General features: G+C 38.6%; 1 protein-coding gene across 2 annotated transcripts in view; it reads right to left on the reverse strand.

Moving 5' to 3' along the window:
- Positions 1 to 8,211, reverse strand: part of LOC106869622 (sodium-dependent glucose transporter 1A) — a 57,322-nt gene that overhangs the window by 44,163 nt on the left and 4,948 nt on the right. The window lies entirely within an intron of this gene.

Raw genomic sequence — 8,211 nt, forward strand, 5'->3', positions numbered from 1 at the left:
TATGATTTGGCATAGTCTCTACAGCTGGATGCCCTTCCTAACGCCAACCACTCCGAGAGTGTAGTGAGTGCTTTTACGTGCCACCGGCACGAAGGCCAGTCAGATGGTACTGGAAACGGCCACGCTCAAAATGGTGTATTTTATGTGCTGCCTGCACTGGAGCCAGTCCAGCAGCACTGGCACGATCTCGCTCGAATGTCTTTATACATGCTACCAGTACAAGCGCCAGGAAGGCGATGCTGGGCACAGGTTCCATCACGATTTCGCTTTTGTTTGCCCCAACAGGTCTTCGCAAGCCGAGTTTCGTGTCCTGCATAGGAGCCAGTCCAGTGGCACTGGCAACGATCTCACTCGAATGTCTTTACACGTGCCATCACAATTTCGTTTTCGCTTACCCCAACAGGTCTTCACAAGCCGAGTTTCATGTCCAATGAAGGAGACGATGTTGGCATGGGTGCCAGTCATCAAATTTTGTTCGATTTCGATTCCGATTTCACTTGCCTCAACAGGTCTTCGCAAGTGGAGTTTTGTGTCCAATGAAGGAAGGTACGCATAAGTGGGCTGGCTACACCTCTGGTGGAGGCCTTGGATTTAGGTCTCACTTGGCTTGCTGGGTCTTCTCACGCACAGCGTATTTCCAAAGGTCTCGGTCAGAAGTCATCGCCTCAGTGAGGCCCAATGTTCGAAGGTCGTGCCTCACCACCTCATCCCAGGTCTTCCTGGGCCTACCTCTTCCACAGGTTCCCTCAACTGCTAGGGAGTGGCACTTTTTCACACAGCTATCGTCATCCATTCTCGCCACATGACCATACCAGCACAATCGTCTCTCTTGCACACCACAACTGATGCTTCTGAGGTTCAACTTTTCTCTCAAGGTTCTTACGCTCTGTCTAGTATGCACACCGACATTACACATCCATTGGAGCATACTGGCTTCATTCCTTGCGAGCCTACGCATGTCTTCAACCGTCACGGCCCATGTTTCACTGACATGAAGCATGGCTGTTCGTACACATGCATCATACAGTGTGCCTTTTACTCTGAGAGAGAGACCCTTTGTCACCAGCAGAGGTAAGAGCTCTCTGAACTTTGCCCAGGCTATTCTTATTCTAGCAGCTACACTTTCTGCACACCCTCCCCCACTTCAAACTTGGTCACCTAGATAGTGGAAGCTATCAACTACGTCTAGTTTTTCTCCCTGGAACGTGGCAGAAGTTGTTTTCTGTACATTCAGTGTTTATTGCTCCTGAACATCTGTTACATACAAAAACTAACTTCCTAATTAACCTTTCTTTGATATTGTTGCACCTCTTATGTGTCCAAAGCTTGCACTTGGTGCATCTTTTAAACTATTTAACACCTGTTTTCATGCTGGCATGGATTGGATAGTTCGACAGGAACTAGCAAATCAGGAAACTACACCAAACTCTCTACTGTCTACTTTAGTATGGTTTCTATGACTGAATGCCCTTCTTAATACCAGCCACTTTACAGAGTGTACAGAGGGTACTTTTTATGTGGTGCCAGTAGCAGTGAGGTCACCCAGTAACTTGCAAGATAAAACTCCTCAACAGAGGGAGTAGTACTGAGGGGCTGAAAAAGGAGTCTGATACTAAAGGGGAAACATGGCTACCTTAGGTGGGGAGAGAGAGGGGGAGTGAGAGGAGAGATAGATGAAGGAGTGGTGAGGGGACATTCACCCATGTTACAGGGGGAGTGTATATAATAAAGTGAACTGGGGACTGCAGGGATGAATGAGATTGCAAAGGGAGTGTGATAGATGAATGGTGAAGAATGCAATGAGTTGCACAGGAGGAGGGGTTATTAGGGGGCAGTGGTGGCTCGTGTATAGGCACTGCAGAATGGCAGCATCCCCTATTTCCACCCGATATTATAACATTCAATTTAATGAGTCCCTTTTTTCTTTAATTCTTTCTTCATACTTGTACATTATATAATCCTTAAGCTTAATGTCAGTAGCCATCCCCTAGTTTATGAAAAAAATACAAAAATCCTTGTATAGAGCTGCTCTTCACAGTTCCAGCAATGCAGTGTTTGGCTGTTGTGCGCATGCTCACATGTCCAAGATAGGAAGCTTCACACTAGGGAGAAAGAGCACTGCGTGAACGACAGTGCCAACCCTTGTGTGCTGGGGAAAGGTAGTGTTTCTTTTTTACTCCACGTGTGTTGTGCTTAAAAATGTGTTTATATTCTTGAATATGATAAAGTGTCGGATTAGATTATTATCCTACTTCCAGCTACAGTGTTGCTGCCAGGATTTGTAAAATAGGGCACATTCCCCCACCTTATTTTGTGATTTAAGGGGGATTTTTGAAAAACAAGGGGGAATTCGCAGTGATGTTCAGTGAACAAATTAAACACACTACCCAGCAGTGGCTAAAACGTGAACCAATCAAGTTTATGTATAAATTTTCTTTTCATATGTTTGTTTCATTTTACACAATATTTAAACAATGGCTAAAAATCTTCTGAAGCAGCACCACCACTGATTCTATCTATGAGCTGCCACTGTTAGGGGGTTTATGTTGTGGGGAAAAGATTCAATAGGAGCGGAAGAACATATTATGTACAGACAGGTACATGAGGGAGAATGGAGGGGAGGAGAATACAACAAGAGTGGAAGATACATATATGTGTGTGTGTATGTGCATGTGAGAGAGAGAGAGAGTGTGTATATGTATGTTAGTGCTTCTGCACTTTGAGGTAACATGATAGTTGTAAAACAAGTGTCGCTCTCATACAAGTGATGTTATTTAGTGTCAGCCTTCTGTGTAAAAACATGTTTGGCCAAGGGGAAATGTAACCTTGCTTGAATGAGAATTGGGGAAAAGAAGTGCATCTGGTTGTAGAATATCTACCTCAAAAAATTCTGTCTGATCCATGCAAGAGTGGAAAAGTGGAAAAGGCAGCAAGCTGGCAGAATCGTTAGCATGCCAGGTGAAATGCTTAGCGGTATTTCATCTGCTGCTACATTCTAAGTTCACATTCCGCCAAGGTCAACTTTGCCTTTCATCCTTTTGGGGTCGATAAATTAAGTACCAGTCAAGTACTGGAGTCGATGAGATCGACTTACCACCCTCCCCCAAAATTTCAGGCCTTGTGCCTACAGTAGAAAAGAATGGAAAAGGGGATACAATAAACTGAAACCAAGATGGCAGCGATTTTGTTGAAGATCAGTTGTACACCATAAAGATTGTTCTTGTAGACAGTTCCACAAACAACAGCCACAATTTCTTATGTCTGGTCTGTGACAAACTTAGAATATGTCTTCAAGAAATCCAGAACAACATCATAATGTAATGCAACAAACTTACTGAGGTTGTATGATTCTTCTAACACATCAGGATTGATCATTAAAAAAAGCTCAGAAACAAAATATGTCTCAAACATTATCATTCAATCTTGATTTTATTTCCACAATAACTTTGAAGTAATTTATTCCCAATTTTAGCAGAAGGCCAATAATTTTAAAAGGGTGGGGACAAGTTGATTACACCAACCACACTACTTCACCAGTACTTTATTTTACCAAATCCCCCCAAAAAGATGAATGGCAAAGTTAAGCTCAGTTGTATTTGAGCTCAGAACATAGAGTTAGAAAAAATTCTGTTAAAAATTTGGTCCAACATATTAATGATTCTGTAAAGTAATAATAGGTTAATATGGAATGGCAGGCATTGACAGTGGCATTTCTGTTACTGATCCATCAACCAGGACTAGCGATAAACAGAATACTTTTTTTTTTTTTTTTTTTTTTTTTTCTCTGTGGAGCCCTATTTCTTTGGATGATTTCTTTGATAGTATTACCTAAGTTTTCAGTGTATTTGAAAACATGTTTAAAGCTTTAACCCTTTAGCATTTAAACCGGCCATATGCGGCCAAAAGTATTCTGCCTGTTTTATGTTCAAACTGGCCAGATCTGGTCTCTTACACCAACCCTACAATATTGTTTTAAAAATTAACAGCTACTTCATCAAAATCTCATAGCTACAAGATAATGTATGATTAGTTCGAAACAATGTAGATGGAAAAGCATTAAATTTGGCAAAGGGTTAAAGCCAATATTCAATGTGACAGCCTTATTTTATTTCTTAAATCTCAAGATAAGAAGTTGCTATGGTCATGAGTTTCATAACTCTCAAAGCTGGTTTCAATTCTCATTAGCAATGCTTTCATTTCAGTTCATTTACATTTTTAATAATGAAATTCTAAAACAGAAATGGCAGAATCAATAAAGTCTTGAACAAAAGGAAGTCTGGGATTTAGTGTTGTCCTTTTATATCATGAATGTAAGTCCTATCAAAGTCAGCTTTACATTTCAGTCAATGAAAAAAGTATCAATCAAGAACTCAGGTCAATTTAATCAGTTGATTCCTCCCTACAATAACCTTATAGCCATATCAGGAATCAATGAAACTCTAAGGAGAAGCATGCGGGTCTCATTTCACTCTGCCTCTTAAAACAACATAAGAACTTCTATGCCATCACCCAGCCTGCTAGAAATAGTAGTTGCCAAACTCTCCAATGTGTCCCCATGAATTCTGTGAAGTGGTTGCCATTAAGAACAGCATCAAGAATGAAGAAACCATGCCAACACCTCGGTTTTTGGTACAGTCCTCTGTTTAATCAGTTCCTGTCAAACCATCAAACCCATGCCAACATGGAAAAATGTATATTAAATGACGATCAAAATAATGTTGATTATTCGGGGTGTTCAAATTATTTCATTATTTCTTTCTTTAAGTATAGACATATACTGACCTGTCAGTTTTATGTCTGACTTATAGAAATTAATATATTTGAAATTTAATTAAGAAATAATCAATACAGAAAATAAATGTAAAAAATGTACAATATTTAATTCTAAAAATGAAATTAACAAATAATCAATATGAATATACAAAATCATAGTTGGATGTCACATAGAAATATGGGCAAAACTACAGTCACGTACATTTTTGACAGTTCAACCAAAGATTTATTATTATATGTGAACTCATTTAAATGGTTGGGAAGTTAATGTTGAATGCTTTTTGAAATTCATCCATGTGTATTCAACATTGTTTAGATATATTCTGTGAAAGAATTTTCCAAACCTGTCACAGAGGCATTTACCCACAGACAGGGTCATCTTACAGTACTATAGGCTCTGGGTAAACCAATGCACTGGCCCTAGAGTACAGATTTATTGACAGCAAGCCATAGCATACATTGAGCACCTAGACCCATGAGGATCCTGGGAAACTGTCTGTGTGCCTATGCCTTAAGACAGCACTTCCCTCGGGGTACTAGTATTACAAACGATTTAACCAGCAAAATTTAAAGGTAAACTATAGTTGCATAAAGAATAAGGAAGCATCACCAAGGGCTATAAACATCCCACACCATTTAATGGGCACAAGAATCAGGAAATTAATTGTATTTTATCAATGAAATTCTGTTAACTGAAATAACAGGAAAAATAACAGAAATTATCAAAATTGAAAGTTATGTCACTTAAGTAAAAAGTCAAATCTTGAGTTTGCCAAGCTACAGACACACACCAACCCTCTAAACCATATATTACAACGTGCAAGGGTAGTTTCAAGACTGAAGAGTTTAACCATATGCCCACCTTTAAACATGTAGGCAAAAGAAATACTACAGTTTTATCAGGCTATATATGTAATTTGAAAGATTTATACTGAAATTCAGCCATAGGTACACCTCCTTGCGATTACTGTAGCATTGATAATGAAGAAAAGTTATCCATCCTCAAAAGAAAAATAAACATACAAAAACATCCAACTTAAATAGAAAGGCTGAGTTAATCTTTAAATGTTGACACTAAAACAAATATTGCCTTTCCTGATCTTCAATGAGATATTAAGCCAGACTGAAAATATATAAATGAGCAACTGGAAATCTATAAACTACCTCTTTTAGGGAAGACAAGAGAGAAGTTAACAAAATGATGCACCATTAATGCTGAAAAACACTGAAGGATGTGATACCTACTTCACCAGCCATGTGTGATGAATGGCTGGAGACAGAGATATGAAGGTGAGTAACAGAAAGCTGTTAAATATTCATTGTAAGACAATGAAATTTTTTACTTCATCTTTATATTGCAAAACACTGTAACTCTGCACGTGCGTGCACGCATAGCCAAACGGTTACAAAGTTCACTTTAGAATCGCAAGATTCCAAGTTCAATCTCAAAGCCTGATATTTTGAGCAAGTACCTTCTGCCATAGACTTGGGTCGCTAACCCAAGAATCATGAATAAAATTGCAAAGATAGCAAGTGTGGGAAAGGCTGATGAATGAACTGTACCAGTAATACAATGAGCTAAACTAACTACATACTGATTGTACCTGATGATTATGTTAAGAGTAGAAGCACCAGTAGAATACTCAACTACTTATATGCTAATTCAAAGAGTAAATTAACTGAACAACTGGAATTATTCATCAACACAACCGGTGGAGATCCGTTGCTTATTTACTTATCTATCTATCAATCATCATCATCATCGTTTAACATCCGTTTTCCATGCTAGCATGGGTTGGACGGTTTGACTGAGGACTGGTGAAACCAGATGGCTACACCAGGCTCCAATCTGATTTGGCAGAGTTTCTACAGCTGGATGCCCTTCCTAACACCAATCAATATACATATATATATATAAATATATTTTATATTGTAAAATTGTTATGCTTTTTGGATAACTGGTATGGGAAGGACATGTCCACATCTTATGAGCAATTTTTTCTGTGTCTTCTTTTATCATCCTTCTATGTAATGTATATATATATATATATATATAGCACAGAATTTTGTCAGTGAACAGGTCGCGGTCTCAAAGCGACGAAAATATTTTGACAAATTAAATTTAAATGTTGAAGTGAATCTAACGGATTTTGTGTGTTATTTTAAATGGCTTATAAACACCTTCCACGCTGCAATTGTTTATATATATATGGTTTTAGAAAAAAGAACCAAAGTTCATGAACTCATCCATGAAAATCCACAGTCACATAGAAAAATTAATAAGTAAATGCACGATAAAACTATATATTTATATTTTATACTGTGAAACTTAATTTAATTTAAATTTTTGATAAATTGAATTTAATTGAGTTTTTACCTGTAAATTTGGATTTTTATCCCTAATATTATTATTATCATCATCATCATCATCGTTTAACGTCCGCTTTCCATGCTAGCATGGGTTGGACGATTTGACTGAGGACTGGTGAAACCGGATGGCAACACCAGGCTCCAATCTAATTTGGCAGAGTTTCTACAGCTGGATGCCCTTCCTAACGCCAACCACTCATAAGTATATACTGTATATATATCTTTTAAATTTGTTTTTTGTAACGTTAAGGGTATGCAAATAAACCTTCTATTTAATTATGCCGACCACCGTCTAATGGTATTGAGTAGTGAGTCAGTTTTTTGGGATTGCATCATGGTTATACCGATATCGTTGTTGTTGGCACTCCGTCGCTTACGACGTCGAGGGTTCCAGTTGATCTAATCAACAGAACAGCCTGCTCGTGAAATTAACGTGCAAGTGGCTGAGCACTCCACAGACACATGTACCCTTAACGTAGTTCTCGGGGATATTCAGTGTGACAAGGCTGGCCCTTTGAAATACAGGCACAACAGAAACAGGAAGAGAGAGTGAGAAAAATTTGTGGTGGAAGAGTACACCAAGGTTCGCCACCATCCCCTGCTGGAGCCTCGTGGAGCTTTAGGTGTTTTCGCTCAATAAACACTCACAACGCCTGGTCTGGAAATCGAAACCACAATCCTATGACCACGAGTCCACTGCCCTAAACACTGGGCCATTGCGCCTCCACTATACCGATATAATGTAGGAAAGAAATAATAATAACAATAATTCTAGGATGGAATTTATAAATATTTGATACATCGATGTATTAAATATTTATAAATCCCATCCTAGAATTATTGTTATATATATATACACATACACAAATGGTCTTCTTCCAGTTTCCATCAACCAGGTCCACTATCAAGGGTTTGGTCACTCAGCTCAGTGCTATAGTAGAGGACACCAGTCGAGAAAATCGACCCCAGGACTTATTCTTTGTAAGTTTAGTACTTATTCTATTGGACTCTTTTGCTGAACCTCTAAGTTGGTGTAAACACACCAACATCAGTTGTCAAGTGATGTTG

Source organism: Octopus bimaculoides, chromosome 3 (genome assembly GCF_001194135.2).
Source record: "Octopus bimaculoides isolate UCB-OBI-ISO-001 chromosome 3, ASM119413v2, whole genome shotgun sequence".
Taxonomy (NCBI): domain Eukaryota; kingdom Metazoa; phylum Mollusca; class Cephalopoda; order Octopoda; family Octopodidae; genus Octopus; species Octopus bimaculoides.